At 33.7% G+C, this 10748-nt stretch overlaps 1 long non-coding RNA gene across 1 annotated transcript; it reads left to right on the forward strand.

The window, feature by feature from the left end:
• The first annotated feature begins 1333 nt into the window (after positions 1 to 1333).
• Positions 1334 to 10423, forward strand: LOC145666256 (uncharacterized). Its single transcript, XR_014127707.1, has 3 exons — positions 1334 to 1402; positions 2230 to 2319; positions 8986 to 10423. It is a non-coding gene; the product is annotated as an uncharacterized LOC145666256 (long non-coding RNA).
• The last annotated feature ends 325 nt before the right edge of the window (positions 10424 to 10748 follow it).

A 10748-nucleotide genomic window follows, 5' to 3' on the forward strand; every position in this document is an offset into this window, starting at 1 on the left:
CGGTTACGATGGTTTATGGAGATCATACTCGTTCATTAATTTTCCCAGTAAGTCAAAATAAGAATTCGCAGTTTCATTGTTAACACTAGAAGCTTTCGCTTTTGACAAACAAATATAAAATAGTAGGCCTATAGTTCTAATTTCACTGTTATTCAAATTGCCCCGTTTTGAATTATCCAAATTGTCCCGCAGTCGACGAATATTCCATTCAGAACGTGGTATGAAAACTGCTTATTAGTTGACGCCAGTGTACAGTATATCAATGCCCCACATGCTACTGATACGATTATAATCCAGAGCGGTTTCATTTTATCCAGTTAATAATAAGGAAAGCTTAAGGAAACAACGTTGAAAATTATAACTACCTAAAAATACACACATTCGTACTTACCTTGCAGCAAACAAAAAATCGTATAAACCTTCAGAACCGAAGGAATAGTTTGTATTTCTGAGAGCGACTTCTGCAAACCACCACCTACAAATCCACCACAGGCTCACTAACATGGAGAGCCGCATTTCCACTCCAGCTGGCAAAATGCTTAACATTATTCAAATTCCCCGCCTATTCGAATTACCCCGCTGTACCCTATATTTGCATAACAGATAGTTATACCTAGCACCGTGAGGACTCGCTCAAAATAGATTAAATTTGCACTATGATCCACCATTGATACCCGCAATGACGTTAGTGAGATAGCATGTAATGAAATCTACAAGAGCAAAAAATGAAATACATTTCGTTTCGTTAAAATTGATTAAGGTTTTAAAAAGTTAGCAACAGCTTGAAAAGAGGATTAGTTTTCGCCCACCCTGTATATATGTTCTTCTCCTTGAGATAAATTTTAAAGTAACTTTCATTTCATTTCTTCCACCCTTAATGGTAGCACATTATATGCTTGTTTTCCAATTTGTCAATACTTAAATATATAGTTGTAACTTTATGTTTATTTCTGAATCTACTGAAAATATACAAAATACTTATAGTGAATTATTGTTGTGTCTTGAATAGAAACTTTTACTTTTTGTACATGCTAAAGGTAGTTTAGCATTCACGTGAGAGTTTACATATATTTTAGTATTTTCTTAAAAATAACAAATGGTACCATACTTTTGAAATGAATGTACGTGGTAGTTTCTAGTTCAGAAACAAAAGCCATTCCTGTGGACACAGAAGTGAGTTGTGTTCATTCGGAATTTCAAAAGTTTGGATTTTGAAAAATAAAATTTGGAATTTCAAGATTGAAATGTAACTTATGAATTCTACTCTTACATACGTACAATTTATTTGCAAACTATTATTTGGAAATGTAGTATATTCTATTTTCTTTTGCACCAACAGCGACAAGGTTCATCATCCCAAAAGTACAACTTTGGAAAGATAGATCCAGATCTTAAGGAACAGGTAAGTGTTTTACTATTTGAATTAATACTTTAAACTGACATAACATATATCCTCCTCTGAGGTCTTAATACTCCAAATATATCCTGTGTTGTTTTAGCAATTGGAAGCTTCCTCAAAGGAAATTTAATGAATCTTTCTCTTAGCTTGTACTTTGATTCCCTCAAAATATGTTTCTATTTTTCCTGAAAGTTTCTTTCCCAATTTGTTATTTTGGATTTTATTTTCAATTTAAATTACTAGTTTTCAATACGTTGCACAATCTAAAACACAATCATTTCTCCTTCTTCAATATATAAGTGAATTACTGAAAAAATCGTTTGCAACACTGGAAGAGGCGTGAGAAAACTAAGTGTTTTCATCCCTTTATTGAGAAACATTCTCAGAGATGGTGTGTTTGGTGAGGGCAGTAAAATATCTGACCAAAGTGTTTTCTTTGGTCAGATATTATTTTTTGTCAAGTTTCATGTAGTTCCAAAGCTAGAATGAACAGAATTCACAATGACTCTGAATTAAATTGATTTATTTGGAGATTAGCGTACTTTTCACAACTAAGGCTGTATGTTATATGGATCTAGAGTGCAACGTAATATCCAAAGACCGGGAATTAAATTTGTGTCTATGACGCCAACATATATATTAACTCTAGGTCCTACAATAAAAAGAATCAGAATAAATTATTATGTACAACAAATGTACCTTAGTCTATATATTAGAAAATTGCCAATAGCTGTCTTTTTATTCGTTTCAATAAGTTATCATTTTTATGCATATAACGATTATTATTGGTTTAACATATTCTATTTATAGAACTCATTGTTTAATTATAGATTCAAATATTTTCAACTCAACTTCTGCATAGCAAAACGAAAATAACAGCGTGTGGAGTTTTCCCTTTAGATTTTAGTCTTCTACACTCGGTAAGTTGGAGATATCAACTTTGCTGCATATTTTATGTTGTTTCTTAACTTTTCGTAGCATTACAATCAGCACTACGCAGTGAGGATATATGCTTCTTTGTATATTACATATTATCCTCTATTGATATTTAATTATAATTCGTTAGTTTCATAAGAGATAATTACAATGATTATGCAAATTCATATTATAGATTATTTTTTACATATAGAACACATGAATTAAATGAAATTCACTAGATATATATAGATAAGAAACACCAACTAAGAGTTCAATTAAATCTTCTTCGTTAATGGTAACAGTGTTATAATGAAATCCCAATGTCCCCGTTCAGGGATTATTTCGGTAATCATCCGTTGTATAACATCTGAGAATATTTCCACCTTTGATGAATGATCTCTTCTTAATCGTTGTAATATCCGAGGCACGACTTCCATTAAATCATAAATGTGAAAAGTATACCCAAATCTGAAACCAATTAATTAATATTGTAGATTTCATTCAGTTTCATTAAACGAAATACATTAAGTAAGTTTACTGTTTTAATATATATTTCCTCACCCCAGTCCGCGTTATCATGAACCTCCACGTGATCAATTCGTAAGGTCAATACAAAACACATATAAAAACATATTTAAGTGAGAATAGTGAGCAATTGCCAAAAAGAGGGATATGCCATACCTTACCTTACTCTTTGAGCTAAGTAGGGTCTGGGCTTCATTTGTATTTAAACAATGCATAGTTTCTTCTTCGTGGATATGTCTAATTTCAATTATACTTTACAATCACTGTGATAACTTTAATTTACATTTTAGTTTTAAACTTCGGAAAGATAATATATTTGTGTAAGTATGTCAGTTTGCTTTGCCGCTTGCTTTCTTTAATTCTTCCGTTTTCCTATAAATTACTTCCTCTTTTATTGTTTCTAGTTTCATTTCTTCTCCCCAAACTTATGAAGACACAAAACAAACTCGTTTAGCAGATTTGCACATTCTGCATGAAGGCAGGGCAATTTCATCAAAATTACTTTATATATATACGATACATATATACTACGATAAATAACAAGTCGAAAGAATCCAATTCATATTTATGTTGTGGCTTCAATTTATTTAGCTATTGCACTCAATGCATCAATAAAATTTACATTATCAAAAAGTTGAAGCTAAGAACAGCGAATAACAAATGAGAGTGTCTTTAACATTGACAGATAACTGTACATGTTTTCATGTACTTATATGCTATATTTTATTTGGTTCCAATTCGTTAAAAAATTGGAACATAAATAACGTGTATCCACCAACAGATGGGACACACAAGTCTTCATCCTTCATTTGCAGTTTCCATCACTAAAGGTTCTCAAGACAAACTATAGAGTACGGGCGCAGTTGTAAGTTCGTATGCAAGTGAATGATACAAACATACCTTTTGCGACATTCGATTATTCTCATATTCCTGATGAACCATTACCATGATGTCACTCTTTCCAGCCCTTCGGACGCGTGTGATGACGCCATCAATATGACCGTCATTTGAAACTACTTAACACGTATTATCTTAAGAACTGCTCAACCGATTTTTTATTCTGTTTGCGTCAAATGAAAATTTTAGTTTAAAGCTAAATATTATGTTCAGTGACATTTTTTCACACAAGCGATAATTAAAAATGTACGATGGACTTTTTATATTTCCCAAATCAAAATTTGTGCTTGTTTGGCAAATTACAAAGAGATTATCAGGTTTACGGAACATGTTAAAGCGCATGAATTTTAGTGTAGTTTAAAATTTTTAATTAGCTGTAAAGAAAATCAAAATCGGCCTATTAATTTTCGAGATATGGACATAAGAATAACTTAAAGAAAAGTACTTAATAAATGTTTGTCACTACCCAGTTGCAAATTTCATGAAGAAGACTTCATGTTGAAGATAGTCACATCATTAGGATTACCAAAATAAAGATATACCTAGGTGCTGATATCATAACATTGCAACTAACATAACAGCGCCAGACGGATTTACGTGATGTGCTGGGACGTTATGAGTTTTCTGTTGTGCCACGTTCCCTTTTTTATTTAGATGGAATGATGCATCTTTGCAGTAACAAAAGCATGTTAACTTCTGAAATTTTGAAGATTGTACCAAAATCTGATACATCTCCAGGAGAAATGCAACTGCCTCCGAACTCGACTGTGCAAAGAAAAGAACTAAAATCTATCCTATGCGCAAGAAGCTTCTCAGTAGCTTTAGTTGATGGAATGCCGGAGCTACAGGCTCTGAGTAAAGGATCAGTCGTGAAGACATATCGGGATTTATCAGAAGAGTTCACAAAATTAATTATTTAAAAATATTGGAGCTTCTACGAAATTCATCTGGTATTTGATAGGTATGAACACAAATTCATTTAAAATTAAATGAGACAGAAAATACTTCAAGGCAAGACCCCAGTTTAATATAGGATTATAGACAGTACGACGATAGCAATCATCTGCACGAAGAAACTTCTTTCGCACATAAGCACTAAAGGTGAGTTAATATGTTATTTATCAGATAAAATAATTCTATATGCTAAATGCTCTCAAAAAAACCTTCTAGCTGCATGGCGTACAAATGTAGCTGCAACTCACTGCAATTGGAATACCTAAGTAGCCCTCAGGAGGAAGCAGATATCAAGATAATTCTTCATTCTAAAGATGCAACACAAAGAGGCTCTACATGCTTTATATAATTGCTCAAGATACCGTATCTTAGTTTTAGCATTAAGGCGTTGCCCAAGACCTCACACAAACTCCTACTTTAGACCGTCTCCACAGAATTGTGTGCCTTTGTCAGATATTTACCACATCCTAGGTGCTACAAAGGCGTCTGCACTTCCAGCGTTACATGACTTCTCTGGATGTGACAGTACTAGATGTTTATTCGGCTAAGGAAAACAAATTATTGGAAAGCATTTGAAAACTCTTTGCATTACAGAATCTTGGAAGGCAAGAACTTTCTGATCTTTTAATATACCAGCTTGAAGCATTCATCTGTCGAATTTATCAACCAGAAACAAAAGTTACTTCTCTTGCAGAATTTCGTTGGAATACGTTCAACACAATACAGACAAATTGGAAGAAACTACCTCCAACTCGAATCCCACTCATACCCGCTTTCCAGAGTAAACTACCAAATGATTGTGTGGAATCAAGATGATAAAGTTAAGCCTTGTATACCTTCGCAGTTGCCTATGGTTGATGTGAAGAAGATTTAGATATTACACCTGTGTACTGTGAATTACGTACCTTGTGCGCCAGATTCTATTTTGAAGTTAGTACGTTGCTCATAAAACTAGAAATAAGCGCAAGCTTCCGTGTAAATGTCCAGTAAATAAACTTCCTTGTACTGAAATGTGTGAGTGCAGTGCAAATGAATTTTATTTGTTACAATAAATTTCAGAGTGAATCGTCCTATCTAGATGACGATGTTAGTGGCGATGAGTTCGATCAACAAATAAACAGTGGTACCTTAGGCTGGCCATGTGCAATGTGTGTAGTAATTTCACTATTTAGTGGTAGTATTTCTTCGAAAATAGAAAGGTACTCTGTTAGCATTATAAAGAATAAAAGTTACTTCTGAATTACATATTTTCTTTAGGTACAAGATATACGAAAAAAAGTGTAACTGAGAGCTCCAGTAACTGCTCTTGAGACTCTATTGCTTGTTTGTATGGTGGGTTAAAACGAAAATAGGATATAAATATGTTTCTTTACAATTCATTTGTTATTGATTCATGTGCTATTATCCAACAGATATATTAAGTAAATTTTATCAAAATTCAGCAATTCGTATCTTATACGATATCTTGAATGGACACAGTATGCATCACATTTGATGGTGTATTGAAAAGGTTCGGCCTTACCACCTCCGGCTGCGGCATTTAAATTAGCTTTTCAATTCCATATATCGGTTACGGTCTTATAATCAGTTTGAGATGGTCGCCCTTCAGGAGTCGATTTGTGAGACAGAATTGTCATGAGACAATAGCCGGAACTTAGACCTCGATCGCGTTGTAGAAAAGCGAAATGGAGCAAGCTTGGGGCCTCATCCGCGGCTTAATAGAAGCAATACCTATGGTAGGTAACCAAATTAGTTGCAATGTTTGGTATCAGTACCTACGTATATCTTTATTTTGGTAATCCTAATGATGTGACCATATTCAGGACGGAGTCATCTTCATGACATTTGCAACTGGGTAGTGACGAGCATTTACGAAGTATTTTTAGAAACTTATTCTTATGTCCATACCTCGAGAAATAATGAGCCGATTTTGATTTTACTTACAACAAATTAGAGATTTTAAACTACACTAAAATTTATGTCCTTTACCATGTTCCCGTAAACCTGACAGTTTCTTTGTAATTTCCAAAAAAAAAAAAAAACAAATTTTGATTTCGGAAAATACATAAAGTCCCTCGTACATTTTAAATTATCGCTTGTGTGAAAAAATGTCACTGAACATAATTTTTAGCTTGAAATTAAACTTTTCATTTGATGCAAACAGAGTAAAAATCGGTTGAACGGTTCTCAAGACAAAACGTGTTTAAGTAGTTTGAAATGGCAGTCGTATTGATGACGTCACTACACTCTTCCTAAGAGCTGGAAAGATTGACACCATGGTAATTGTTCATCAGGAATGTGAGAATAATCGAATGTCGCAAACGGCATGTTTGTAACGTCAAATTGCAGACGAAAGTGATTTTTCCTACAACTGCGCCCCTCCTAATGTCAGAAACCAGGTAGAAATAAAAAAGCTTGGTTTCTTTGGACAAGCAACAAGCTCTGTGTTCGTTGAAAGGTATTTTTGAAAATAAATTATTAGCTTTAGTTATTAGAGGTAAGCCGAAGTAATGTATGAATATTTTTCCAGTATGTAAGAAGATGTGTGCATGAATGTGTGAACATAGTTTTGTGTATAAGTAATTTTTTCATTTCTCCATTACAAGAGAGTAAGCGTACATTGAATATAAATATTGTGAATAATTTGATATGATTGTTGTTTTCATGAAGAAATTATTAAATACACAAGGAAAGACATTTTTAAAGTGCTTGCAAGTAAATAAGTTTAATTCATACAAGATGAAAGTGCAAACAGAGTAGGCGGCACTACAAAATAATTTTACTTGTGGTTGCGAAGTATCTGACATTTGTTCCCTGATACATTTCTTGTTATTTCAAAGAGCGTAAAAAACGACTCTGGGGAGGATGTAAATTTGAACCTCAGACACTTGCTTACTTAGTTCTACCATGCAATAATACTAACAATTGTGACTACTCAATACGTGTTTTGGATGGATCATTTTTTAAAAAAATTCAGAAATCGATAATGCTACAATTTTAGTTTTGATATGTTAACAAACATTGTGTTTAAATTTACTACTCTTTAGAAAGCATAATTTGAATTTCCGAAATGATCCACCATAAAGTCCAATCAGTACTGTTCCGTCCTGCTATTGCGTCGATAACTCATAAATACTGATAGCATTTCAGATGTAAAAATACTCTTAACCTGCAAACATACATTTAAAGAGAAAGTCCAATATATTATTGGATTTTATTTTTTTTTAAGTTTGAAAGATATATCGATTGTATGAATTACGTACCTCTTGTGTACTAAGGTATTCGTACCTCTTGTGTACTAAGGTACTAAGATACTCTACGAGGCTAGTCATACTTTTCCACTCTTGAGAGCAGTGTTAATTTTTCTTAACTCATAATTTTATTGAATAGTCAAAATTTCATAGCGAAACTAAACTACCGCTAATTTTAGACTATTTCTGTAATATCTTCAAAACAACTAAAAATATTCGAAAAACAGAAACGTAGTGAAGTATACAATACGATTTCTTATGTGATACCGTTATCACAACTCATCTACCTGCTTTCGATTTGCAACTGTAGATAGATTTAACATTTTTCGCCGGTTCTGTAAATAGTGGCATACCAAAAAGAGCAGGGTAAAAGTAAGGGGAACGCGGGGAGATGTCGTCCTCCCACTTCCAGAAAATATATGCGGCGTCCCCCACTTTCTAAAAAAATACAATGGACAAAGATAGGCACAGGGGACTGCATAACGTCATGCGTCCCCCTCCCTTTTTAGATCCACTTCTATCCCTGAAAAAGAGATAGGTGAATTGTGGTAAAGATACCACATGCAAAATCCTATTGTCTATCTGAGTTTTGAAGATATTAAGGGAAAAAAACTAAAATTATCGGTAGTTTAATTTCGCTGTAGTGAAGACCCTTAGTGCAATATTCTTCATGGAGTGTTTCACAACTGAACAACTAGTGGGCTCTATCACAACTAACAGACTGTTGTGCTTGGACAACTCCGGTCTATGTGTTTGATTAATACAATCTATAACAAATGTAATTGTGAACAAGCTTAACAGATATCATATGCGCTTACATGATACGAAGCTTAAGCGATCGAAGACATACAGTACTGCTCTCGTATGTGAAAATGTTGAAAACTGAGACACAAATGCCAACTTGAACAAAAAAAAGTTAAACACAAATATAGTACATATCAGTTCTTTCAATGCCATATATATTTAATAGAAACCAGTCACTACTAGAAAATTATAATTACATTAAATATCATTAAAATAAAAAAAATCTTCTTCTTTCAGGTGGCTGGTGCTACAACAACTTATCTTGTGATTCTTATCCAGTGGCAAGCAAATGAGAATACTGATAAATCCTCTGTGTGTAACTGCACTCGTGACTGCCCATGAAGCATAATATAACGGAAGTTAGAAGTTACAAAATATCGCTCCTCATCCCACAAGAGACAGAGTGGGAGAAAGTGCATTCTTGTTTGAGACGAAATTTGCACTTGTAAGAAGCAATCACAGTGAGAAACTAGATGAGTTATGTGCTGGTTCAATTTGAGGCTGCAACTTGATGTTCTAAGCACGCATTGTGACCAGAGTGTTTGCCCTCAGTAGAGACATACATAGGTCGGTGTTGAAAGTAGCTATTAACACAATGTTTGTCACAAAGAAACACCGACTCATAAAGTTTTCAGTCGTGATATGGTTATTTTATTCCAAGCATTCAATGTGGGCACCAAAATCACTTGCAAAATGTCAAGACGGTACTCTCTTATGTCATACACTTGTCAGAATTTCCATATGTCATACCTTCGATTGCGTGATTGAAGCGTTCATGCATCACAAGTCTGTAACATAGATGGAAGGTTTAAAAGAAATATCTCCACAAAGGGAAACCTAATAGGGTTAACATAACGATCTTGGAAGGCTATTGAAAAGGACTGTCCCTTTTGACCACCGTTACAGAAAAGTTTCATCCAATTACTGTCGCACACTTACTGCCAAGTGAGGTGGTGTTCGTAAAGTTAAATAAAAGGTGTCCTTTCGTGTTAAGTATGTTTTGCACCCTCAGAAAATACCAATATTTCATTTTTTACTCTCACAGTTACCGTGGAATTTCAAATTCAAAATGCCGAATAAGCTTCGAACGCCACCGACCCCTTTTTTTTAAAAAAAAAATTAACAATATCAAAGTTTTCTACTAGTTTTGCACTCTCAGAAAATGTCGATATTTCATTTTATACCCTCATAGTTAATGAGAAATTCCAAATTCCAAATGCCGAATTACCATTAACTTGGAAGCCACCAACTTCTTTTTAAAAATTAACAATATCAATCTTTTCTACGAGTATTTAACATTTTGAATAATGTCTGTGTATTTAACATTTTCAGCCTAATTTCTGTGCTGAAACTGTTTCTGTAAAGTTTGTTAACCAATTCTTAATTTGACATCAGATGGGTATTTCCATTATGTGGTTTTGACACTAGCTTGGTTGTGTTCTGACAGTTCGTAGTGAAGTGTAAAAGCAGTAGTTGAAATACTAAGCGCGTGCACATAACTGGCACGCTCACTGCATCCATATGTTACATTAATATCTTGAAAATACGGACACGAAAATAAATCTTCTATATTTTAATGTTTTTACTGCTGTGATATTCAATTTCAATCATAACGAACAATTAGCGCTCAGTGTAAGTTTAAAAATGATTTCCGTACAAAATTTTACATGTCTCTTATTAAACACTAGTTAAACACTAGCATTACCATATTCTTCAGGTGTATTTGCAATGAAATAAGACAATAACACATACTAATGTTTCATATTTGAATTAAAGTCATATTCTTAGTATTTCCAGATTTTCCAACTCCCATCCTGGAAATAACTTTAATTCAGGACCATTAACTTGGAACGCCACCATTACAGAATTCATTGTTTAATATATCATCTTTTCGCACCCACTTTGCACCGTTTTGTATCTTGATTTTAAAAAATTGTACCCTCACCATTACTGAGAAATTTAAAATTCGAAATGGTGTTCCAAGTTACTAGTATTTCAGC

This window comes from Thermobia domestica, chromosome 1 (genome assembly GCF_964235325.1).
Source record: "Thermobia domestica chromosome 1, izTheDome1.hap1.1, whole genome shotgun sequence".
Classification (NCBI taxonomy): Eukaryota; Metazoa; Arthropoda; class Insecta; order Zygentoma; family Lepismatidae; genus Thermobia; species Thermobia domestica.